Source organism: Rhagoletis pomonella, unplaced genomic scaffold (assembly GCF_013731165.1).
Source record: "Rhagoletis pomonella isolate Grant_MI unplaced genomic scaffold, Rhpom_1.0 Rhpom_scaffold_00002, whole genome shotgun sequence".
NCBI classification, from domain to species: Eukaryota; Metazoa; Arthropoda; class Insecta; order Diptera; family Tephritidae; genus Rhagoletis; species Rhagoletis pomonella.
Genome location: NW_023458556.1, coordinates 27,474,224 through 27,501,406, shown reverse-complemented (window position 1 = coordinate 27,501,406; position 27,183 = coordinate 27,474,224). Strand labels below are relative to the sequence as shown.

Below are 27,183 nucleotides of genomic sequence, written 5' to 3'. Positions count from 1 at the left end.
AAAACAAAGATGAGGATGGGGATAGCGATAAAAGTAAAGACGAAGATAGGGGAAGAAAGATTAAAAGAAAGGTAATTAAAGAGGAAAGGATATAGAGGAAGACACAGAGACGCAATCTGGGAACTATTTTGGGATTATAAAAATTTTTGGGATTCTCGAGACTTATCGATAAAATAATCGATACTTGTTATTGGTTTTGTTATCGATTTTTTATCGAAATTTTTATCGATATTATTATCAATTTTGCTATCGATATTTTCAGAACTTATTAATATAATAATCGATATTTTTATCGATTCTGTTATCGATATTTTTATCGATTTGTTATCGATTTTGTGAGCGATATTTTTATCGATTTTGTTACCAATATTTTTTTCGATTTTGTTATCGATATTTGTATCGATTTTGTTATCAATATTTACCGATTTTGTTATCGATATTTTTATCGATTTTTTATCGATATTTTTATCGATTTTTTTATCGATATTTATCAATTGTGTTATCGATATTTTTCGATTTTGTTATCGATATTTATCGATTTTGTTACAGATAATTATGGATTTTGTTATCGATATTTATCGAGTTTATTATCGATATTTTTCGATTTTGTTATCGATTTTCGTATCGATATTTTTATCAATTTTGTCATAGATATTTTTATCGATATTTTTGTTGGTTTTGCTATCGATATTTATCGATTTTGTTATCGATTTTGCTTTCGATTTTGTTATCGATTTTGTTTATCGATATGTATCTATTTTGTTATCGACATCTATCAAGTTATTATTTTGGTTGATGGAGAGCACTTTATTTTAACTATTAGTAGAACTGAAAGAAGAGAGGCTGTCTAACAAGGATTGCAACCAGCTGTGGCGGTGATGGATAGCCGGCTGGAAAAACATAGCTTTGCGTCCGACGAAGAACGGCGAAGGATGGAATTTTCATTATGGACAAAGTAGGGTAAATATTTGAAAGTAAAACAATTAAATTTCTTTCACAAACAACAACAATGAATGCAAAAATTTAAACTCTTAAAGTAGTTGGACGCATTTGCGCACGCACAACGCATAAATAAATGTGTTTATCTCTTATTTGACAGTAGCTGATAGCAAGTTTAACTAAAATGCAATGATTAATATTCGTCGAAGTGTCAAATAACACCCGAAGCAATAAATGTCAAGCGACGCGTGCCCACACCCCTCCCACTAGAGTAGAAAGCAAAGAAGCAAGCAGCAAATGACAGCGACGACAGAAAATACGCGGCCATGGAAATATTGAAAATTGGAATTGCTGCTTGCAAAGTGTTTGCGGTGGTATGCTGGGTAATAAGTTTATGCCCGCGGGAAAATAATGCAAGTAAATGAGGCAAATGCCAATTATTAGAAAGCTACAAGCTAAACAGTTGAGTGAGTAGTTATGTGCTTTGTGGAAGTGTATGGATGGGTAAAGGGAAAGTTTTCGTAATACAGGGTACTCATGTACATACATATGTATACAAGTTTTAAGCAAATATAAGCCTTTGGGAATATACGTGAAAGAGTCTATTGCTGTGGCTTTTATTATTACAAATTTAGTACGTACGTGTGGTACACGGGAGCACAACCTAAAATTCCTGATATGCCCAGCGCGCGAGTATTTAAAAACAAAATTAACTGTGACATCTTTTAGTGTAGCTACAAGCCTTGCATATCCACGTACATACACATAGTTACCATACATACATATACATACAACTTGAAAAGTGCCTCTTACGCTTACAGAAGTTTCAAATTATTTTATTAATTGAATTGATTAAGTTGCGGTCACAAACAATTACGCACATGCAAGCACCTGGCATCTACGTGCATACACACATACATATGTACGTAAATGCATACAGTAGCATAAAATGTATTTAAAAAGCGTAAATGCCAAAAATTGACAGTGCGGTTTAAGCTGCGGTAGCCACCTATAATAGCATAGCCGTTAGCGTTTACCATTGCTGTCACTGCTTCTGTTATGCGAAATGATGCCTGCCATAGGCGCACTTCTGCTGCTGTTTCATATTTGCACTTCCATTACTCAGAAAAGGTTGCCATTAATTGCTTGACTCAGCCCGCCAACTATGCACACATATATTTCATTCTCGCTGTTCATGCAAATATACTCATTTACACATATATGTACATTAGACTGCTTCACTCCCCATACAAAAAAAAAATCGATACTGTTATTCCATTGGAATATTAAAATCTATTATATTTTAAGACTTTCACAAAAATATCTCGCAAAAATATTAAGATTTACGTGAGCTGGACCGATTTGAAAATACCTCCAAAAATTGAGTTTTTTATTAAAAAAAAGAAAACAGTTTTTTTAAATATAAAAAAAAAATATCTCAGATGACTCAACAGTTTAAGCTTAAAAAAAATGCATAAAAATTTGTAAAAAAAAAAATTCTACGGAATCATAATAATGAGATTTTTGATGCTGTTTTTGATCTTTTTTCAAAGACAGGTTTAAGAAAAACTTGAATAACTCAGCCAAAACTTATGAGGTATCATCGGTCAGGTATTTTCTCACCCTTTTAATTTCTTTGTGAATAAGCTCATTCAAAGTATGACAGAGGAAGGTAAGATAAACCATTTTCATTCCATGTTGAATTAAGATGTGTTGGTATTTGATAAAGAACGTGACGTGAGGTGAATGAGTTTTTATGCAAAGAAATAATAAGGTTGAAAAAATATCTTTCCACTGATACCCCATGAGTCTACATCGGTAAAGTTTTGGAGCAGCTATTCAAGTTTTTCTTAAACAAATCTTTGAAAAAAGTAAAAAACAGCATCGAAAATCTCATTATTATGATTCCGTTGATAAAAATATGTAATATTTTTATGTAGTTTTTTTAAGCTTAAGCTGTTTTGTTATCTGAGGGGACTTTTTTCAAAAAATCCTTTAAGAAACTATTTTTATTCATAAAAAACTCCATTTCTATAGGTATTTTCAAACCGCTCCAGCTCACGTAAATCTTAATATTTTTCCGAAATATTTTGGTAGAAGTCTTAGAATATACTAGATTTTGTAACCCCGCCGGAAAAGCCGCAACTTTGTTTTTTTTTTTGGTGATGCAGTCTAATGTATGTACATACATATACCGATGAAATATTTCTCAGTTGTTTTACTGCTGCTTTTGGTTGATTTTTTTGGCCACTGTGATTGTGGTTTAAATAAATGCAATTTGCAAAAAGCACTCAACAGGATAAAAGCTTTTAATATTGGCAACGTTTTATCAAATTATTCAGTGAGCAAAAGCATACATACATACATAGATACATGTGAACATAATTATACATATGAATATAGATATTCCACTGATAAGGACATAATTGACCTGGGCTACATATACTATGTAGAAGGATACGCACATACCTTGTTGCAAGCTTCAGAAAAATATCTATGGGCAGACTTTCAAATTTGGGATGTAAGGCAGGTCACTACCGCTGTGGAGTAGTGGTTAGGTTAGCAGTGCGCACTACCATTCCACAGGCCCAGGGTCTAGTTTCCGAACATTGCTGTAGGGCCCTCCGCTTTGTGTGCCAACATCAAGGCGCGCCACAAATCGGAAGAGAAGCTCGGCCAAACATATTGTGTAATCGCCTATCTATTATTATTATTAAGGAAGGTCACAGATTTCAGCGGTGCGGGAGCTACTTGCCATAGGTGGCAAAGCAGAAGGATCTGAATCGGGATAAGACCGTTAAAAAGAAATAAGGTGCTGCAAATATAAGTTATGCCACCGAAAGGCGATACGTTAAAAAAAAAAATCATAATAGAAGGGAAGGTACCAAAATTAAGGATAGGAGCTATAAAACCAGGACTAAGCAATACTAACAGCACTAAGGGCGTCAGAGAGGCAGTTCTGCCGTTTCCCCAATGTTACATTCATTGGTGATGATCAGGGAAAGACTGAAGCGCGATAGTGGAACAAATTTTTAAGAGAGGGCTAGACTCCAGTTTGACAGCATCCAGTTTAGACTAGGTGTCACACTGGTCGATTGCTTTGATCTATCGTGTAGGTGAGTTTAATAGCCAAGAAACTTCCGGGCTCGAAAAGTGTGGTGGTGCATGGAGATACCAAAAACAGGGTGCATATCATGACTATTTATTTACCAAAAGCTGCAGTTGTGGGATCTAAAAATATTTGTTCATTTGTTGTTTTGTTGTTTCATTATCGCCAAAAAAGGCATCAAGGCCGAAACTCTAAAAAAATTTGAAGAGTACTACAAGCTGGTTGAGGCATACGCCAGTTCCTTGAAACGGGATGAAGCGACTAATGATTCAAATACTTCTGGTACAGTCCAACAAAGAGGAGAATCTCATAAGTCAAATCCCTCCGCATTGAGGGTGCTAGCACCATACAAAACAAGGAAGTTTTAACGGGCAATTTCCTCTTTACAAAATTACGGGCTTCCCTAAAGCCGGCGACCGTTGTGGTGTAGTGGTAAAAAATGTGCGCTTCTACTCCGCAGTGCCTGGGTTCAAGCCCTGGTCACAAACAAATATTTATGTATAGAAAAAAGGTTTTTTCTTAACAGCAGTCGCCCCTCGGCAGGCAATGGCAAATCTCCGAGTGTATTTCAGCCATGAAAAGCAGCTTCTTATAAAAATACAATCGCCGTTCGGAGTCGGCGCAAAACTGTAGGTTCCTCCCCTTTGTGTGACAACATCAAGGTGCACGCCACAAGACGGAGGAGAAGCTCGGCCAAACACACTAACATATGTATGTGTAAGCGCCAAACTATATAATACAGCAGCACTGGAAGGATATCCACAAGGCTCTTTTGTTTCCTCCTCGCTGCATATGTCGCTAAATCGCATCGAATTTGCTTATCGTAACTCCTCGTATCTTGTCACCCTCGGTCAATAAGCTGCTACGATGCCTGAAGCATGAATGGGGCCATACAAAAATTGAGCAGCATTCAATGAACAGAATGTGCAAGTGGCATAGAATCAAATAAATTGTGTCCTACAAAACTCCTCATTGGAAACTCTTAATCTTAGACACAAAATGCCACACTATTGAAGATCAAAGCAGCACGGGCATGGAAATATTCTTGACAAGCTTTTAGAATAGAGGAAGCAATCAAACGGCATACCTCTTCAGTAGATTCCAAGAACAAGTTTCTTTTGGAATTTTCTTTTAGGCGGGATTGGAGTAGAAGCGTCATTATTGGGCAGACCTCTATTGGCATCTATAAAAATGGGACCAAGATGAACGGAGGTATTCTCTAAGATACTAGATGCTTCTATCTCGTTCCGACTAACTAACTTTGCTGGCATCTTGAAAATAAATTGAGAAAAATAATACATTTTCTGAGGTGGACAAGCAACACTACTGACCGTAAATTGGAATGGACACGGCTATCTTAAGCGTCTGAGTTTCCAGAAATGTGAATATATACGATAACGAGTGGCCTGTAAAACTACAAGGAAGCTGTAACCGCGCTCTGGTTAATCAAACCCCGAAGATCACTTAAGGACTTCAAGAATATATAAATAAGAATTTCGTGGTGAACATCCAGCTGAATTGGGAATTTCGTACAACCTTTGGAAATGTAGCTGTAATCTCGAAAAAAGTAGTGAAACAGTCAAAGTCTTCAAACTTTGGAAGAAATTAAGGAAAATTCAGAAAAATTTCACATTTAAAAATGGACAGAATTCAGCGTTCAAATATATTCTTGGTTGCATTTTAAATGATTTAAATTATTTTCCAGCTTCTTTTTGCACATAAAAAATTTTCGCCAATATAACAACTGGCAGTGAAAATTGTAAACCTACTTCTTCAGTATGGCAACAAAAATCACTACCACTAAAACATATTTCGAAATTTCCAATAAAAAAACTTCATAGTCAATCTATCAAGAAAATTTAATTATAAACTAAATTTCATCGGCGAGTAAAGAGCAAAACCAATAAACGAACGAAAAAAGGATTAAAAAATAAATTGCTTTCTTGGGCGCTTAAATGGTTTACTAAAATTACACAAACCAAAATCGAAGACTAACCAAGCGAGTGGCGGAAAAATACAACAAGAAGCCATAGAATTTTCTCAAAACGCAGCTCCAAAAAACTTTTTTGATACCCACAAACGAGAAAAACTTTAGAAAGCCACATTAGCTGAACGAAGGGGCGCACATTGTTGCCGTTGAGGCGTAAAAATGGCAAAAAAAAGAGTTAAGAAAGTAGCAGCAAAGGGGTTGTGGCGGCAGTGGCAAGTCAACAACAGACAAGACAAAGTTTGAGAGTAACAACAAAAGCGCACTTCTAAGTACGGGGAGTGTTACATAAAAGGGCGGAAAGAAGTCGTGTAAAAAGTGTAAAATCTTTATTGATTTCCTAGGCGTTCTATGTAAACATACAAACATACTCGCTTATAGACATGTATGTATATCCACGCATTCACACAAGCCAATGGTTTGCGGCTGGTAACATGTGCCGTGATTTTTTTTTCTGTACACTACCAGAAGCATCGGGCAAAATTTGTTATTAAATTTTCTTTTAGTAGTTGTGCTTAGTCACTTTTGGCGAGGAGTCGAATTTGTGTCAAAGTTCTTGAGTAAATTTTGACGAAAAAAATTTCAGGGATTTTTTACTCTTACAGGATTAATTGCGATTATTTGAAATTAATTAAGGGAAAATGGAATGAAATGGCGGAAAGCTTTATACGTTTAATAGAATGCCGTAAGATACTAGTGGACCTATTATTATAGAGAAAATATATTTAAAAAAGCTTTATTAAGTGACATCTTCATACATTTTTTTTTTATAATGCATTTTAAATTTATTCTAGTTTTTATGAATGTCGATGCTATTATTTACCAGAAACCGCAACTTGTATGCTTTCTTTAAAAAAATTCGATATTTATTTTTTCATCGATATATTTCCGCCAAAATAATATTAATATTGGAATTTTAATTTCTCAATCGAAAATAAAAGCTACATTTTGAATTTTGTTTTACCAATCGAAAATAAAAGTAAATAATTGACTTTTTAAAAGTAAGTAATTGACTTTTTTCGATCGAACATAAGTTACCTTTTGACTTTTATTTTCCCTATCAAAAATAAAAGTTAATGGGGCGTATTCTTGTTTTCATACGAATCGAAAATCAATGAAATTTAAAAAAAAAAAAATCGATACGTACGAAAACAAGAATGCGCTTAAATATCTGACATATATTTTTTTGAACAAAAATAAATAATAGTTAAAATTCTACATTTATTTTTTCGATCAAAAATGACAATTAACAATCGATTTCCATATCGTTTTATTGCAGCGCTTATTTGCTACATGTCCAAACTACTAATATCTGGTTTGTTGGTAGCAATGCTGTCTCTTGCAAGATGTACAGAGTATACCCGGAAAAAAGTCAGCTAAAAATATTTCTCCCAACACAGAGAGAGGCTTTTTTCTGGGTGTATCTCTCCGCGCGCATACCCTCGTTGTATCAGAAAACAATTACCTCGGGCAGAGGTCCGAAAGGTTTTTAAAGCAACTTTAGCTACCCAGAGGATGGTTTCAGTTAGAGGTCCGAAATACTCTCCATTTAGTAGCATCAGCGTTTACCGATAGATACCATTCGCAGTGGCGTTGATAGTTCCATGACATTCAAACTGAATCATTTTCATTATCGACTTTGTGGAGGGGTGGCGTTGTGTTGGGGTTGGGATCATGGGCGCAGCCAGCTAGAGGAAGGCGTGCTTGACACGAAACGAAAATGATTAAATTGCAGAAACAGTGAACTGCCGCCATATGCAAAAAACCCGGAGGAAAACTGAGAGAATTGTGTTTTCAAATTAGCATATTTTGAACGAATTCGGAATGTATAAGGTGAAAAAGAAACCAACCCTTCTATAAGGAAACAATTACAGGAAGGGATTTTTATTACACTGTATTCAATAGCAAAAATTTCAATGGATTTTATTTCGCTTTTGAAAAAGTAATAATGTCAATTGACTTTATTTCTGCTGACTTTGTTACCGTTCATCACCGCAGATGCTACAGAAGACCACTCGCCCGCACAAAGTACCCTCCTGACAAGCCATGGTGCCATTCGGCACTTTCACAAGTGGTGGTCAAAAGTTTTTTTAAAGATAAACGGAGCCAACCGTTTTCACTCATATCGAGTAATGACACTGTTCTTCCTACCTAGATCAATAGCTCTCAGGATGATGGTGTTAGCCTGCGATTTCAGTACCTCTGCAGTATTGCGGTTCTTTCATAGGAAACTTTCTTCTTCTAGCATATTCTGCCTTTGACAAGGTCAAGCCGTAGCGCGTCCGCAACCGCAGAATTCCCCACCAGTTTGGCCTTCCAATGGTTACCACTAGTGTCTAGACGTGATTCTCAGTAAACTGATCCGCACCCTGGCCGCCGCAGCGCTAAAGTATTTAGGTAACCATGCGATAACATGAGCTCTCTTATCCCGGCCAGCATGCCACCTAAGTTAAGCGGTCTAAACCCCCATAATTCTAGTGGAATTAGCGTTACTACCGAGCCCTCTTTCTAATGGATCGAAAGAGTGCGCCAATGACTCTTTACTTAATTGAATTGCGGACGGTTTTAATTGTACCGCTTTGCTCGGGACAATGTGCGACGGGTTCTAACCGAAACTACCTGAGGCGGATACGGGGAAAGAGCGCGCTTCCGACCCTATTCGATATCCGGCAGAGAGAAAATTTGCCACCGGGCCCCGTAATTTAATTTCGCTTTTTCGTCTATCCTACAGACGTGGAGCAAATGGAAAGACTCGACTTGAAACCACCGCCATTGTTCAAAATGTCTTGGAACTATTGCTTTGCCTTTTTTTTGTACTCATCCATTGCAGAACGGTCCTCACCCACAGCAGATACTCAAATCCTTGATGCGTAGTATTATTAGCCCATACATACAGAGGCGGACCAGGCGAAAAGATGGGAGTGTCGTCTCAACCGCACAGACACCAAAAACTTAACGGCGGCGGGGTTGAAACGCACTCACGAGATCAAGGTGTTTTTTCTTGACTTGGCTTTATCATGGTTGGCTGATAATTTGCCGTTGAAAAAGTTATAACATTCACGTGCTTGAAGGGAAGTGTTCACACAAGTAAAGATTTAGTTAAAAACTATATGCAGATATACAAATGTATATAAAACTAAACCCTTTCTAGAGTATGGATGAAAGCCAATCACAGATCAACTTGAAAGAGATTTTTAAAAACAAAAAACTTACTCACTATAATATTCACTTTGTTTTTATGTAATTTCGACTAAGCATATTGTTTATTTACTCACCAGTATTTCCATAAAACGATTCATGCCAACAGCAAAAAAATAGTATACAAATACTCATAGATACATATATGTACTCCAATATCAGCGCTACAACTGAATTGAAATAAAGGAGAGGGGGAGAGATGAAAATAAAAATAAAATAAATTCACTGGTTGTATTAAAACCAAAAATGAATATTACAAAAACCAAAATAATAGCAGCTGCAGCGAGTTGCAATGCATCAAATGTCGGGTGAAAAATTCTTGTCGAACGCAATGACCAAAATACTCAATTTCGGACAATGGCGCGCGAGCTGCTCTAACAATTGTGAATGTAACCCAAATTGTAACTAAACCAGAGGCTAGAAATACCAAAAAAACAAAAAAAAACAGTAAAAATATTGCGCTCTGGCCAGAGTGAGTTAAACGCCATCATCAATCCTGCGAGCGTTGGGCGCGGTCGCTTGATGCATGCCACTCCGCCATTCACCACTCACCACTCACTACACGCCACAACGCGTTTGGTCAACGCATAAAATTTACTGACATGGCAAAACTTATTTTGCCGTGAAATTGAAAAATTCCTTTGTTTAAAATTAGAATTTTTTTTATCTAACCAGTTTGTAAATAAAAACTTGAATTTTCTTGTAAGTCGTGTATTGTTTTTGTAATTGCATTTTTCTCGCAGAGACGGGGATTTTTACTTTTATTTATTTATTTTTTTTTTGGAGGAACTGTAAGCAAAGTTTTTAGTTTCTTCAAAATTCTTTTACGCAAGCGCAACACATCAATCATTGAAGTTGCAGCACATTTTTTTTTTGTAAACTTCTATGATTTTTTTTTGCTTTGCAATCTGCAGATTTAAGCTGCGAGTATTTCAAAATTTAAATGATTTGTACCAAATGTACATTAACCTTCCGTAAGCCTGGTGAAGAGAATAACGTCGAGAGACTGTGGCTTTTTCGTCTTACTAATATTATAAATATAAAGGTTTGTATATTAGGATGTTTGTTACACAATAACGTAAAAATAGGGAAAACGAATTGGAATGAAATTTAGCGCGTAGATAGATTCTTGCCTGGATTAACATATAGGATATTTGTTTGTAAATTTTTTTATATTTGTTTTAAGAGAGTTGCCCCTATTTTCAAACGTTAAAATTAGTTAATTATTTAATAGGTTAAATAAAATATTACAAGAGTGTGAGTGTCATACGAAAAGACTTCTCAAAGGGTTTATTTCGAAATAATTTTTATGAGGGTTGCCACCTGCTCAAAATTTAAAACTGATTTAATTAACAAGCTTAACAAAATATTTTTTTTATGGGTAACAAACAAGTGGTTTGAGAAAGCTCTATTTCGAAAACATTTTTGAAGAGGGTTGACATGTGTTTGGAAATTCAAAATCAATTTAATAAAAAATGTAAATAAAATATTGGAATATTTTTGTATAACGACACAGGCTTCAGTTCTAAAATATTTTTGAAAAGGGTTGCCACTTGTTTGAAAATTCTAAATCAACTTAGTTGAAAAGTTGAATGAAATTTGTTGATATGGTTTAAGAGAGCCAAAATCAATTTAACTAACAAGTTGTATGAAATATTTCAATATGGGTATCAAATGAGAGAGGTTTAAAAATCTTTTATTTTTTAGATATTTTTTAAGATGTTTGCCACACCAGTAGCTTGTTAGCAGAATTGAATGATTGTCTAACAGCCGGTATCACCAGCTATTTAAATGGAAACTACTTTTTTATTTTCTGTTAATTTCCATATAAAATTGAAAAAAATAAAATCATTTTTCACTTAAATTGCTTTCGTGAAATCGGCTGTAACAGTTCGAATTGTGTTTTAAGGCATCGCAAAGCAAGCGGGCCATGGCTAGTAAATATATAATGTAAAGTGGCTTTACCTCAAACATATGGAACCATAACCGCCAAAAAGTTGTAAGCGAAATTTTTTTCAAATTTTCTTTTTAATGCAGAAATGTTCATAGATTACCTAGATGCATTTCTGCATCAAATATAAAATTTTGAAATTTTTTCAATCGCTTTTTTGGCGGTTAAGGCTCGATATATGTGTATACATGCGCACGACCGTTTTAATAAAAGCCATACCTTGCTTGGTTTTAACAGAAAAATAAACTTCTTTTTATACGATATAATGACCAAATAAAACTTTAGTCCAATTATTTTGGTTTCTTGTTGATGATAAATAATATTATTTTATCTGTAATTTTATACGAATATTATTGGTAACAATTTTGCAACTCAGCAAGCCTGGTGGCCGAGCACTCACGCAGATACGTCCTCTTCACACGAAATCGCGCTATTCACTAAAAATTAGGTGACGGTGGCCTGCACAGTAATTGAACTTCAGTTACTACTTAATGCTCTGATATTACAATAATTGTGGTCTTTCGAAAAAAGGTCGGATCACTCAGATCCCTCCAGGGGAGCGGAAGGTTAAACAACATATGAAAGTAATAATTTTGCCCATTTAAAGCAGCTTAGCATTTTGGCCGCTTACTCCTAGCCATTCTCGAGCGTTTTTTACATTTTTGGTAACTCATACGCCACAGTGCCCCTTCTGAAAGAGCCCATGACTTGCAACTTTTGCACGTTTATACTTACATACATGCCAGCAGCAGGAAGCTTCGTTTTGGATTATCACACATACACATACATATTTACGTGCAGCTCGTTTGAATGCATTACATTGCTTCAGTATTTCTCCTCCCCTTACTACGTACATATGTATATCCTTTTGTACTACACAAACGAACGCCCCACGGCATTAAAATAGCAGCAGACAAAACTGACACAGTTCAACACTCGACTTGTCTCACCTCATGCCAACTGTCAAAGGGAATTCATATTCAAATGCTGCCACTTTCTCATACTTACGCACATAATTGGACTGGGTGCAAATGGAGCTAAGCGTATGTGTATTTGTCTGTGGAGTGTGTATGAGTAAGCGGTTTTTGACTTTATGGATACCTACTTACATAGTTATGGCTTTGTGTAGAGTTCATTATTCAGTCACTGCATAAGGCGACAAATGTCTGCCTGTTAATTATGATTATCATTGAAAATGTGGTCGTGTGCACATGTGCTTATATGTATGTGTGTGTGTGGATCTTATAAAGGCCTAATTATGAGCGGTGAGTATGTGAAAGCTTGACACTTCTGATTGTCAAGTGGCAAATTTGTATTCATAATTGTAAGTGCGTGCGCTTGGTTTATTCTCGTACTGCTGCGAAACAGGGTTGAACACATACTTATTTATGTATATGTAAATATGTAAATATATTTGTACATATGTTAAGCGCTAGAAAAAAGCACTTTATAAAAATCGCTTGCAAAAAATGTTAGAAAAATTGTACTAAAAACCACGTTCGCACACTGAGGGCTTAACTCAAATTTGGCAGTTAACTTTAAATTTTTGTTCTGAAAACCTGTAGTTAACTGCCAAATGAGAGTTAACTCGTCACTATAAAAACGGCCCAAAAGTGAATTTTGCATTTTGAGTGCAGCAAAGGCTAATACTCGACTAGAAACGTTTCCTGTTTTTTGTCTTTTTTTTTTTGCTAGTCAAAAACCATGCAGAATTTAGTGAAACAACTCGTCCATGGCCTTTTGCGAAGTTTTCTGTTTCAAATTAGTACCTTCTCCAAGAAAAATACTCAAGTTTTTCATGACAAAAATATAGTAAGGTAGAACCGTTCTCTAAATTCGTCGGTTATGATTAAAAATTTTTTCACTAGCACTGAGCACTTAGTGGTAGTGAAATTTGAAATGCACTACCGCTAAAGCCCTAGTGGTAGTGAAAATTTCGGTTTAGTTCAGCGTGCCCCAACCGTGAATCACGAGAAAACCTGTGACAATGGAAAAGCGAGAGAGAGAGTAGTACCAGTCACCATTAAGGTGAGATTGTTTTAGGCCAAAAAACAGGTTGGGTGTTAACTGATAAAATACCTACAAATGTGCGTTCTTAAGGCACATTTTATTCAATGAGTCAACACTAATTTGGATTGCTGCAGTCAAAGTCCGCATGAACCTAGTATGTGCAATGAAGAACTCGCGTCAGGCCGCCTGACGAAAGTTTGACAACGAAAACTTCACACAACACAATGTACAGTCGAAAAGTTTCGTACTCAGCGCAAGGACGAAAATCTTGAGATCCTGGTTGGAAGAAATGCTGCATGAAAGTTCTATCAGAAAATAAAACAATGATTTCAAGACCGAGGCTAGTTCCTGCAGAGACGATGATTCTATTCTGGTAACAGGTGTCCAGGAAGCACTTTTCAATGCTTATTATGCAGCGATACAAGTACCGTCGTTGATATTGAAATGATACTCATGTCTCCCATGGCCTCTGGGCCGACGGCATTAAGTCTGACCTACTCGTTAGGAAGGCCTGGATAGATGCATTTCTTCTCAATTACCGAAAGCTAAAAAATCAGTGTATTTTAGACTGCGTTGCGTCTAGGTTGAAAGCGAACTTAGAGAGGATATTAGGGTCAAATTTCTTCACATAATTTTAGAAGGATTTATCTTCCTTTCTTCGCCCCTTCATCCCAAGTGTAACATAGAGCATCCACTACGCCTGTTGCCATCTGGTTTGGTTTCTGGCAGTCGCTTTGATTTCCTTGCAGCTTAAGCCGAGTTGCTTCGCCTCCCGCTCGACCTTTCACACGGTCTGCCTGGGGGTTTGTCTCTGCTCATTAGGCGCTTCCATGGCCTGTTTCTTTTGCGCTAAGTGGCACCTATCCACTTCCATTTCTGTGTTAAGGGTCAACGGAGTATAAGTTTAGCTTTTCTAAGCAACTCCCCATACATGGCTTTACTTATTCGGCGATCAATGCCTTTGCCGGTGCCTCCACAAGAAGCAAATTCGTTGCCAAGGTATGTGAAAGATTTCTCACAGTTTAAATGTTTAATCGGAGATTGTCGGAGAACCACAAGCCTACGCTGGCATACTTAGAGCTTTGGCTTTATTAATGTTGTTCCTTAGGCCTGCTTCCTTAGCCTTTATTTGTAGTGCGTTGATCTTGTTAGACATATCAGTGTACTGCTGTGAACTGGACATGGTCCACCTAAGTCCGTAATCGCGGAAGGTCCGCAAAACAGCATCCAACACTTTCCCAATCACCAAAAGGAAGGTCTTTTAATCTGGCCAGGTAGATTAATGAACGAAAATCGCTACCGAAGATAGGCGAAACAGGTTTGCTTTTAAATCAAGTTTGATGCCGCAATTGCGTTCCAAAATGGATTATAGTTGAAACAAACTTCTTACCATTTTTAGTATCTTATTTATACATATACATACATATGTAGTATGTATGGTACATGTGCAACATAAGAATGTTTTAATTGCATTTCAATCAATCAAACTTGCCAATTAACAGTACTAACCTACATACTTGTCGTATGCGTAACCTTCACCTGTAGTGTACCTTCAACAACCTTTAACTCTTCAACTCCAATTAGTTGTGTATGAAACGTTCGTGAGGTTACCAAAACACTTTAAATAAATAAATAATGTACGCATACAGAAACAATTAAACATGTACACATGTACCATTTAACGCGACACATTACTTTGCCCAAAAAGTGTGAATTATTTATCTTTGAACGCGACATAAATTGGAAATGTTGAAAAGCGCGCTGATAGGAATTTTCATTTAATTTTCAAATAAAATCGGTTGTAAAATTTTATTGCCATACCCATGCGGCTTTGACGCGCATGCATAATAAATATCTATATATACATACATACATAACTATTACATATCTGCAGAAAATTGAAAAACAAAAACAATAGCAACAATAATCAACGCGATTACACAAAACATTATGCCGCCAAATATTTATGACTATGCGTACGCACATTCCAAAATAGCAACAAAGAAAAAACAAAGCACATAAAATGAACCAAAAATAATTGTAGTGATAGCAAAAATACGCATTGTTGTTTCCATTGGCGCTGGCGTTGAATAAATGAGTCGGCCATTGTAATCGAAAGTGTTGTTGAATGCGTTTAACCGCCAAAATGCGCACACACATACATAAATGAGCGGAGAAGCACATACGAACACAGGCAAATAATGAAAAGTGCACAAGGAAGAGGACGCCTAGGGATCTCCCTACTGACTGAAATGGTCCCATGTGCGCTATTTCGCGATGCGCCTGGATACATACAGTGACTCAAATAAGTGACCATGTGTTGATGTTCTTCAAATATTCGTAATGTTTTTCGAGTTAAATTTTTTTTTGTTAAATCACGGTTTCAAACTTTATTCAAAATTTAGAAAAATTCAACAAATTTTCATCGAAATTTCAACATTTTTTTCTGAATTTTTGCACTTTTTTCATATAAGTATGAATTTCTTATGAAATAAAACGCGGGAGACCGTCAGCAACAAAATTTCAAAATATCAACGCAAGTTTTTGTAAATTGCGGTTGTTATATTAAAAACCAGAAAAAGTAGCCTCCAATCAAAAATTCTCAAAAATCAACGCGATTTTTTAGTTATTAGAAACTTGCACTTCAAGACTAAAATTGCATGGGCTATAAAACTGCATACCCAAAAATTTTCTGAAAATACAGAATAAAAAGTTGAAATTTTGATACAAATTTATTGAATTTTCCTAAATTTTGTATAAAGTCTGAAACTGTGATTTACACGGTTTTGGTTAAAGTTTAGACGATGTTTTCATATAAAAATAACAAAAAAAAATTTTCCTGAAAATATATTACGAATATTTAAAGAAAAACAGTGCGTGGTCATTTGTTTGAGTCACTGTACATACATATATATGTTTGTACATATGTAATTACAAATTTACATGTACATGAATTCACATCTGCTTTTGAATGTGTTTGCAACACTGTGTTAGCTGAGCAGTAGCTCTGCGGCTTACCAAAAGTATTTCGACGAAATAAAGCACAACTTTTCAATGTGTGTTTGGCAAAACTTAATTATGCATATGGATAAATATAGCGCGTTAGAATATCAGGAGCGAGCATACAAACGTATGACTGTATCATTTTGGGCTGGCAGTTTTCCTAACAGAATATTTGTGTATTTGCTGTGAATTATGTGTTTAGAGTTTACTGACTGCAGTAACAAAAACCGCTATGACTATTAAAAGTACCGCGCTCGTAGAAATGTTTGGAAACCGCAAGGAAAACGCGTGTTTTATGAGGATGAGGAGGCTTGAAGGACGCCCCTTCGAAATTGCTTAGTTATTTACATTTACCATTGCTGAGGCTGCTTATAGCGAGAAAAGCATTTAAGTTCTTTGCTAGAGCATTCTTTAAAGCCAGCAAAAAAATTAGTTACATCCGCAGCTTTTTCACAAGCTTTGTTTAGCTTGCTCTGTTTGTATGTATGTTTGTTAGGGGTAAATCTTGCAATCAATTTTTAACCAACTTCCCGATGACCTAGAGACATGAAACTTCACAGTTGGCTCAAAACCCAATGACACAGCAATACGAAAGATGAATTAATCGAATAGGTGGCGCAGCACCTACTTTTTCGTCTACATTAAAATTTGTGTAGATGCTTGGTTGAGATCAGCCTGAGCTTCAAGACAACGAATGTGTCGCTAGCCTTTTTGAGATTAGGTGCTACCAATGTTGGCTTCCAAAATCATCATCTCCTTTACTTATAGGAATGGCAAAGCATTTTAAGAGACCCAAGCTTAGATTTCAGGATGGCGGGATGTTTTATTTCATTTAATATATTTACTATACGTGGGGTTTCAACTAGGAGTTTTGGGGTTAAAATAGCACATCACACGTGGTGCTCATTATGCATTTCAAAATATGTAGATATGTAAAAGTTGAACGATTTGAGTAAAATATTCAGCAATTGCTATATTTATTACTTCGAGCAAGGCATTTTTGATACGTATATTCGACTTGCACTTGCACTTACGCGTTATCTTAAGCCGCGCACGACTCTTAGGTGTTGTCACTTATGTTCCTAGCAGCCTTAAGGATGGGTGTCTCATCTATTTCGTTGTTTTGCCTACATGTTTATTACCATAGGGTCCCCAAAAATTTATATAAAAACCCACAAATCCACCCTAAAAAAATACACATGGTTCAGTAATTTAAAAAAAAATTAGACCACGGCTGGACGGGCTTACATTGGGCAAGGGTCCTGTTTGCGCTGCGGTCGGTCGGCCCATTAAATTTTGGTGAGCTACAAAAAAAAAAAAATGTATGTTGCGTATACGCTGTGGTGCACTAAAATTAAAGCGTATTTTTAACTGGATTTTAGGCAGACTTTCTAAAGTAGCTTTAAATATATACTTATAACGTCAAAACAATTAGCTTTATTCATTTTTTTTTTAAATATATTTAGAATTGACTTAAAGCCCATGAAGCTATCCAGGTATTTTATATGAAGAAAAACACGTTTTCGTAGAAATTGTATAGAATTCTTGAAAATCAAGAATTTTCGATCGGAATACTCTTTTTTCTTCACGAGATTTTGGCGGACTTACAAAAAATAGTTAATATCAAAAAATTGTTAAATAAACAAAGGGGTTTTGTTACGGGATGTATGCTAAACGGGAACAGAGCTTTCCGATCGAGAAATATTGATTTTCAAAAATTCTATACCCTTTCTACGAAAAACTGTTTTTTCCCCATATTAAATACATTGAGTTCTAGTTTTTTTTTTGCAAAAAAATTTCGCGTATACTTTTTTCTCCTTTATAGAAATCTATAACATTTAAATTTAAACATTTTAAACTTTTTTCCGAGCATGCATTTGGACTACCTTAATGTACATTCTCTTTAACATGTTCTGTTATTATTTAATGTAAGTCTTAATTGTAAGCGTGGATTCCTGTAGTGTTAAAAATAAGATTAAATTTTCAGCAGAGAAAATTTTAATAGAGTTAATTATTTATGGCGTTGTAATATATACTAAACCTACTTAATCCTACTTTAAAAAATTCTTCTGCCTAAAATTGACTTCCAAATACGCTTTAATCTTGGTGCACCACTGCGTATACGCAACATACAATTTTTTTCGTTCACCGAATTTTAAATGATATTTTGTATGTATGTATGTATAACAGTTTCTGTATATGTATGTACTAGCATAATAAAATATATGAGCATTTCATTTGCCTATGAAATTAAAATGCCAACATGCTAATAAATTTCACATGCAACAACAAAAAAAAGCACAATTGTATAAATTGCGGCGCAACGCAACGCAACACTGGGCCATAAAGTAGACAAGCCTGCACTTAGCTGCTGTCAGCTGTCGACTAGGCAGACATTCATGAAAATTTACAAACACACACAGAGTGTAATTTGATAAGTCCGCACATACATGTTCATACATATGTATCTACTTATACATATTAAAACGGAGTTGAAGATCCTCAAGGCACTTCTTTGCTATTTGACTTTTCGCTCGCAGCATTGCCGGCGTCTAGCAGCTGTCAGCACTGGCGTTTCTAATCCCATCATCCCATTTGTTACTTGGTTTATATGAAATCGATTTTTGTTGGTAAATTTCCTGTTGAATTAGCTAGTGCAAGGAACTTTTTAATGTGACCGGTTTAAATACTTTTTCGGTTAATTTTTTATCGCCGCTTGGCGGTTTTTTTTTCTTATTTCAAGCGGCACAGCTGTCGGCGGGCAGTTTGTTTGTGACTACGGTTTGGCTCTATTAAATACCATTTAGCATCGGGCGAAAAAGTTAACGTTCATATCATTCGGAATATGTATTTTTGGGATGTTTGAGCATAAAATTTGCAGACTTGGTATTTAATGGGGTTAATTTACTTTCAAAAAAATATTAAATTCTTGGGACTTACACGAGCAATGTACATATGTACATACATATGTACGTAGGTTCATGTATTTCTACGCAAACAGCAATTTTATTTTCTATGAGATATATGCAAATTTAATTTATGCTGTATGACATTAGCTTCTGAATTAAAAGAGATTGCCATCCAAGGAGGGACGCCGCGAGGAATGAAGAATTAGTTTAACAAATGCATCTTAACTTTATGGAAAAAAGGTAATAGTTGACTTTATTCCTATAGCCAATTCTGGGAGATATTAGAAAAAAAAAAACATCGTTCACTTTAAATTAAATGTTGTCTTACCTTTAATAATACACACGTCTGCAAAAAAAAAATTGAAAAATGAATATTTTTGTGTTTCCTATTTTTTTATTTGAAGGCACATTTTCCTTGAAAAGAATACCTAACAATTATTTGATATTTATATGATGGAAGGTGTTTAGCGTTTTACCGAAATTATTTTAGCATAATTTAAAAATTTCTAACGAAAGTGTCTGTTTGTCTCTTTAAGAATCTGATTTTTATAAAAAAAGGCGTAAGAAAATATCTACTGAAGCCTGTTTGTCTTATTTTTGCAATATTCTCATTGCGATGAAAACTATTAATTTCCAAACAAAAACTAGTATGAAAAAACGAAAGCTATAGCCGGCGTTAGCGACCTAAATATACTCTGGCCATTGTGGCTGTGTGGATTGAGGTGCGATTTACCATTCCTTAGGGCATCGGCTCAATCCCTGATCTACGCAACAACTAAATCAAAATAAGCTCGGCCAAACACTTAGCAAAAAGTGGAAGCGCCAAATTTTTGTTTTTTTTTTTTGGATTCAGTACCTAATGGAAAAACTGAGTGAACAAATAGAGAGTAAAGCAATTTGAGAATTCATATGCAAAACAGTATATGTATATACATAACTCTATATAATTTGCGATGACATGTTGTCACTCAAAAACTTATGCTTTTACACTGTCAGTTTTTTAAAAAAGTTTAGGTACATACATATTTCATTTAAATTTGTTTTAGTTTTAGAAAGTGCACATAACAGAGCAACAATTCTTTTATGCTTTTTTGCTTCACAATATTTTAATATTCAACGCAAATTAAGTGCATTTTACAACAAAGCAGTCAACTCCGGCCAAATATACGGAACGTGTGTGTGTGTGTGTGTGTGACAAATGAAAGAATTTGCATAAATGCCTTTGTTTATGCATACATTTGAGTTCATATTCTTGCATATGCATGCACTGTATGCAATATGTATGTATTTATGTATTTGTATGTGCATACATTATATATATAGTATAAATGTAAAAACATTAATATGACAACTGCCACTGAAACTACAACAATTGCAGCGTAACTTTCTCCGCATGCAGATTTTCAACTTCAAAACTTTTAAATTTTTGACATGCCTTTTTCTAGTTTTCTCGTTTCTATCTCATTTACGGTTCATGCTCTCAGTCCAATACGCTTTCTCCTCCGCCACAAGTAACTTTTTGTTTCTCGTTTTTGTTTCGCAGTTCATTTTGAGTTCATCGCAGCTAATTAAGTGAATCCCTGCAAAGAGACGACGACGACGACGACGACGACGCCGACGACAAACATTCGCCCTTAGTGCGTGTGCCAGTAAGGCAGCTGCATTTTAAACACTTGGCAAACACGCTCAAATTGCTGCATGCTTATGAATGGATGTATGTATGTACGTATGTATGTTTGTAAACATTGCCTTGCATTTGTTAGCATACAAGTATAATGAAAATTTAAGCAAATTTGTCATAATGCAATGACAACTTTGTCTGCGAAAAATTTCATAACGAAAAATATGTATGTAAAATCTGTTAGCTGGGGGTTTGAAGTGCGATAATGAGGCGGACAGTGATAAGGCAATTAGTAGGAAATAAGTTATGAAAGCGAAAATACATAATAAGCATGCAAGAGAGGAGTGTGTTTCAGAGTGTAACAAGAAGTAAATTTGCAAAAAAAAAAACAACTGACTTAATGTCATTACACATTTATGGGGCGGAGAATTATTTAATTGGTGTAAACAGTATAGAACAAAAATGGAGCGGAGAATACAAACGACAATACATAAACAAATTATTAGTTAATAACTAAGAAGTGGGAAAGAGTAATAAAAAATAGTTTAAGAATACTTAAAGAATCGGGTTATAAATAGAGCAATGGCTTGATAAACGAGGCAGTCGATAATCTGGACACCGCGGAATTTGAGACACGAAAGCCACTTGCGGAACAGAATCTGTTACCAGAAAACTATAATTTTTTAATTCTCTTATTAATCTTCCCTCAACAATGTTTGCTCTATCCGTTGTAAGGTTCAATGAAAATGGGAAAAACGTACGTAGTATTTATGTATTATCATAAAAAAAAAAATAGAAATAAAGCGAAAAAAGAGAAGATTATCTCAAACTTTAATAACTAAAAAAGTAGGGATTACCCTACAATACATCTGAAACTTTGTTCGTGAATATTTTAAGCAGTAGGTAAAGACCATTATTTTAATTTTATTTAAGTTTGCCCTAAATATTTTTAAGTGTTTTCTAACATCCCTAATAAATGAAAATAAAATTTAAATAATCGAAAAACAAAAAGCTAAATGAGTCGGAAAAAATTTTAAAACATTTGCATAAAATTCATAACTCTTTATTTTTTTTTATAACAAAAACAAATAGTTAAAAAAATATTCAAAGAATGTCTAAACTTGTAGCCTAGATCCTTAAATAAATAAATTAAAAATCATTTTTATGAAAATATCTACCTTTATCTTTTTGTTAAAAAAAAAAAAATGTTTGAAAAATTCTAAAAAAATACATAGCAAATTGTGGCACATAACCCGGATCCTAAAATAAATAGATCAATTAAAAATTGAATCAACTAAATATATCAAAATTATAATTTTTTTTTTTCAAACTGGTATTAAGAAACTGTCTTTAACTGAGTGTCCAAGCCGCTTATTATACTTTATATTATGTTGTCGTGACACCAAAAATTTGTTTACATACATTTCATTTTTTTATTTTTTATTTTTTTTCATTTGGGTTCCCCTACAAATGTAATCAAATTGAGTTTAAAATGAAGCCTACAGTGACCTTTGAACACTAAATGTAAGTTTTGAACCACTGTGCTATGTAGCTCGATGAATCCTTTAATGTGGGACCTTTAGAATCCTTTAATGCTGGCTAGGAATCGTTTTAAGTTTTTCTCTCTGGCGTCAAGGTTTTTTTTCCAAAGGACTTTGAAATTTCAAAGATGTGATAAATTCAATATTAATTTAAAAAAAATTTAGGGCAATGTAGTACAACAAAATGAGTAGCAAATAACAGCGAAAATTCTGTAGAATTGAAAATTGGTACCGGTTTAAGTGGAAATTTTGTACCGTAAAAAAGTAAAATTTGTTTGATGCACAAGGACGAATAAGTATTGAAAATGTTCCCTTAAAATATTGCCCTTGTTTTCTCTTTCATTTGGTGCCCATTTGTTATTCCATATTGCAGTGAACTTTCTACATAATTTTTTTAATTAATCATATTTTTCAAATCTCAAAGTTCTCAAAAGATACTGAAGTAAGAGAGAGAAACTAAAAATACGGGTTTTCTATATTTGGTCCCTAGTTTCGTCAACATAATGATTTTGAAATTTTTTGGTTTTTATCACCCCAGTTTCGTCGTGGAGTCCGAATTTTCCGGGCAGAGTCATCTTCCTCACTAAGGGCCCCGTCATTTCAGCTGCTGATTTTAGTGGGCAGATTGAGTCTACCCGAATAAGTCAGAATGGTCTCACTGTAACACTAGCATCAAAGTCGATGTCAGAATTTAACCATTTAGGCATTTTTGATAGGTTTGATGACGTAATAAATATCTTCGTATGCATGTGAGTATTATCTAATATTTAATTTCTCGTGGTAACTCACACCATAGGACACCATAAATACTATTCATAAACCGAGTTTTATTAAAGGGCCCATCTCTCATCACCCGTACTTTCATATCGTTTAACTGAGTATGGGAATTAATTAAAAATAACTACTCAATAACACCAAAGTAATTATGTGCCACCAATACAAACTCACTTGCAATGCATAGATTATACTCGACGTTAGTGAAATGCAACATTTTGAGCGCATCAAACTAGGCCACCATAATTGTGTGACAACATAATCAACACGCTCTCTATACAGCAATGTATGCATGTATTTGTACTCTCGCAGGCAACGGACACAAAGCGCCAAGTGTATAGTTTCTTTTTTGTCCAACGATGACATACATTTTCTTTGTCATATTTTCAATTTATTTTTTAAGTGTGGGTGAGGTAGTTTTTTCGAAAAATTAATAAAGTTCTATGGTTCTCTTGCAAAAATTACCACCAGCTATTATTTTTCCTTTACGTCTGTATGTATGTATGCTTGTATGTATGTACGTGATGTCAATACATTACTTAGAAGTTGTTTATTGTTTTATTTGTTACCGGCTTGTTCGTCTGCTGTTGCTGTTGCAGTTGCCTATTGCATGTTGCATAAAAAAAAAAAATGCAATTTCCCCTTTCCTTCTTTCCTTCATTTATTCATTCAGTCATTCGTTCAATCTCACATTTTTCATTTTCCCATCGCCAGCACCTCAAGGGAATGAATATGCAAATTTATTAGAAAGCAAATCATGTCTTCGGCCGATTGCAACAGTTATTACAATTGCTTTCATTTTGTTTTTGTAATGCTAGTATCCAGCAATTGTTGATGATATCAACCTCTGTATGTATGTATGAGTGAGTATGTATGTATGTAGTATAGTAAGTATTGCTATTGCTTGTTGACTGTTGACTGTTGCATTAATAGCCCGACAATAACAACAACAATGCTAAAATAACAAAAGTTCACTTCTCGAGCCACAAGCAAATGACAGAAGAATGACAGTCACACTGTAATTGTGTGGCCAGAGAATTGTGTGTCAAGCGAAATGATGTGCTGATGAAACATAAATCACTGATGACAGTTTTACAATTCGAGTATCGTATAGAACGGTGATTCCCAAAGTGGTCCAGATGGACTCCGAGGGTCTACGGTATCTACGTTGGCGTGAAAAAAATATGGGGGCTCACTAGTTGTAAGTGGGGGGTCCACGAAAATTTATCTGGTTTCGATAGTAAAGCACAAACATGTTGGCTTGGCTTTACCTACCAATGTAGGCCGACAATATATTGCTAAAAAAAAGGGAGCAAAAGAAAATCCAAAGTTTTCGGTGATTTTTGACAGGCTGTATTTCGGTGAAGAATGGTCGTATTGAGACTTAAAGAAATCATTTGGAAGCTCTTATTTTCAGATATTTTATGTCATCTTCACAGATAGCGCGAAAAAATAATTTTATAAACTTTTTGTTATTTTTTTTTTTTTGTCCACGGGCTTGAACATTTTTTTCAGTTCGGCCGGTATATGGTTCAGATAGCCCGTTTATTTAGCTTTAATTTCCTTTTTTTTAATACCTTCCTTAATTTTTTTAGAAGTGTATTTTAAGACAGAGATGGCAAAAATTTCTCACTGAGTAATAAAACTTCCAACTTCCTCAACTCAATTCAAGAGTATTAATTTTGATTTCTTCTTTTGTGAGTTAAAAAGAAAGAGCGCTGTTCTACTAAATTTGTTATTAATTTAACTGAATTTTTTCGCTTCTATATTTAGCCATGCTCCTATGCCACCCAAAATATTACTGCTCATAAAAGAGCGCGCTGTCATTCAATATTTAGTTTTAATCGTTGATAAACTCATTAAAACCGCAGGCGGCGCTCATTTAGCAATCAATTTTTTTATGCTCATAGATTTTTCTAGATTCGCTCTTTTCTCTATTATCAGTTTCTGAAATAAAAGTTTGACGTAAAAAGCTTTCGGTTTTGTTGTTGTGTTTTAAAAATGTGGCGAAATATATTTTTCGCATAATTTTAAAACTCAGAGCGATTAAAATAAAAATGATGCTGTTAATATGAATAAACTCTTCTACATATACTCCTCCTGCAAATTCATGAGTGAGCCAAATATGTGAAGAGTTTATAGTGAAGATAATGTAAATAACGCTAGGGATCGGAGTTTTTGAAATTGGAGTACTCTTAAAAAATATAAATCCTCAGAGCGAGAGCGTAGAAGGTCAGCGACTGTTACTTGCAAAAACTTGCATGTTCCATCGATAGATCTAAGCTTCAACTTTTTTTTAGCAGAGGATCCACCGAAAGCAGTAAAATTTTGAAAATGGTCCATGAGGAAAAAAAGTTTGGGAATTTCTGGTATAGAAGGATGTTAAAAGATAAATGCTTAAGTATGTATGTAAATTTGTTTGTGTGTATATAAGGAGAATTTCCTTGCTTGTGGTTGGCATAGCGCTACAGGGCTGTGAGCGAAATTTCTTGTGGGTGGGAAGCAGTTCAGCAAGGGCTGTAGATGCGGTTATGGTTTATATTTATTCCGATTTAAAATCAAAAATACATTTAGGGATGCAAAAATTGTATTATTCTTTATGAAGCGGTATTTGCCATTAATTATAAAAAAAAAAAATATGCCACTTATCTTTACGAGAGTATTTCGGGATTAATATCAAGAAGTCTGAAACGAGTATTATAGGAGATTAATTAGACGCGACTCATTCTTAACGGGCATAATTGGATATCAGTTAATCTCTGGCACATCTTAAACGAGTACTGATATGTACGCACTTAGTCAATGAAATTTCATGTGTGGCATTGGAAAATCGGAGAATCCCGCGATTCGAATCGCCGCTGGCGCACATTTTTTAATTAAAGCGACCCATTCGTGTATAAAGGGAACAAATGTAGTTCATTTCCACCAAGCCTTAACTGCAGTTTATACCTACTAGAAAAAGGAGATTAGAACTAGAACGGAGTAATTGCGCACATCGAGTACAATCAAATTAAAGAAAAAAAAACAAGAAATAAGAAATAAATCTTTCCGATCAGCTCACGTTAAAATTCTTGGAACATACGCGAGCTCTTAACTGTAGTTAAGCTTTTGGTGGAGGGTGGCGGAGCTGGTTAAAGCTGGCGGCGAAAAGCTAAAAGGCATATACGAGCTGCTAAAGCGAATTTGAGCTGATTAAAGCATGCGCGAAGAATGAAATGAAGAAGGGAGATACTGCTGTATGCGCTAATCACAGAGGAGTAAGCTGATGTTGAAAAGCATTGCATATAAGATCCCATCGTCGACACTGTCTGAAAGGCTGAAGCTCTTCAACCACCACCATACAACCTTTTCGTAGATTTTTAACCCATTTTCGACGGCACTAGGGATGGAAAAATCGATTCCGATTCTACTCTAGAATCGACGATTTTCTCGAAATAATCGATTTTAGAGAACCGATTTTAAATTTTCGGAATCGATTCTCTTATTTTTCATACATCTTTAGATACGCGTCAGTTATTAGAATTATGAAATTGTGAAATTTCTGGCATGACTACCATAAATGTTAACCCTTCTGCAGTGTTTGGAATTTACTTCTTCCTATAATGTTTTGAGTAATTTTGACCCAATAATAGAAATTAGTCAATTAAAAAAAAAAAGATTGAAATCAGTTAATATTTTATTTATCACATGCAGATACTTTATCGGTAAGTGCTGAATTCTTACTGGTTCAAAGATGCCCTTAAATATTAAGTAATAATTTGGGTCAAAATGACCCAGAAACACTATGGGTGTATGAAGAAACTATGTTGCCTTTTAGAAAACAAAATAAAATAAAAAACCCTTTTATTTTTTGCGAATCTCGCCGTCGATTATTCGATTCCAAGAATATTAAGGCTAAAATAAGATTCGAGGGTCGAGAATCGATTACTTTTCAAAACTTTCCATCCCTAGATGGCACGAAGGAAAGCAGAAAGCTTTGGAGTATTGGAGCACACGTCACTGTTGGCATTTATAACTTTCGTGGTAGTAAAATACCTTTTGTGTATACTTAGGGGACAGTACACACCCAAACAATAATGTCAGCTTGGATATAAATCGAAGAAGCCACTTCAATAAAAAGATAGCTCTTCCTCATAAGACA

The 27,183-nt window shown here is 35.0% G+C and overlaps 1 protein-coding gene across 3 annotated transcripts in view; it reads right to left on the bottom strand.

Annotated features, from left to right (window-relative positions):
• LOC118733374 (protein misato) overlaps nucleotides 1-27,183 on the bottom strand; it is a 434,582-nt gene that overhangs the window by 166,808 nt on the left and 240,591 nt on the right. For 2 of the 3 annotated variants that reach the window (XR_004992243.1, XR_004992246.1), the window contains one exon: nucleotides 9,311-9,403. The exons of the other annotated variant lie outside the window; for it this stretch is intronic. The gene's annotated coding sequence lies outside the window, so the exon portion shown is untranslated. The remainder of the gene's footprint in view (nucleotides 1-9,310; nucleotides 9,404-27,183) is intronic. 3 annotated transcript variants of the gene reach the window in all.